Source organism: Penaeus monodon, chromosome 20 (assembly GCF_015228065.2).
Source record: "Penaeus monodon isolate SGIC_2016 chromosome 20, NSTDA_Pmon_1, whole genome shotgun sequence".
NCBI classification, from domain to species: Eukaryota; Metazoa; Arthropoda; class Malacostraca; order Decapoda; family Penaeidae; genus Penaeus; species Penaeus monodon.
Genome location: NC_051405.1, coordinates 24,987,372 through 24,987,864, shown reverse-complemented (window position 1 = coordinate 24,987,864; position 493 = coordinate 24,987,372). Strand labels below are relative to the sequence as shown.

At 30.6% G+C, this 493-nt stretch overlaps 1 protein-coding gene across 3 annotated transcripts in view; it reads right to left on the bottom strand.

Annotated features, from left to right (window-relative positions):
- LOC119585733 (ATP-dependent RNA helicase HAS1-like) overlaps positions 1 to 493 on the bottom strand; it is a 9,376-nt gene that overhangs the window by 4,230 nt on the left and 4,653 nt on the right. The gene's annotated exons all lie outside the window — the stretch shown is intronic.

The window sequence follows — 493 nt, the reverse complement described above, 5'->3', positions numbered from 1 at the left end:
GGTAAAATGATTATCACTGGCACAGAATAAGATTCACACTGTATAATAGGGCAATAAAGGCCTTTTAAACCATTTATTTTTTTCTGATACAAGGATAAATCATCAATATCTATAGCAAAACTAAAAGTAACATTTAATTCCATAATTCAAATGTGTTAAAAAGTACTATAACAATGCCTATACACTGACAATGTCCATTCAGCATATCATTATCTGAATTCTAAGGAAACAAAATATCCAGAAAATTATTTCAATGGATTAAGTCTGTAGAATAAAATTTAATTAAACCCTTAAGTTCTTAATTTTTTGGGGATAATAAAACAGCCTGTACATAATCACAAGCTATTTAAAACTACTGTGAAAATGAGCCAGTGTTCCTTCGGGCCGAGAGAGGGCTATAAAATATGACAACTTACAGTGAAGTTGAACAAGAGGAACAAGGTGAACACAATCAAGAAGATAAATATTTCTCTTTACAAGACAAGAATGGGAC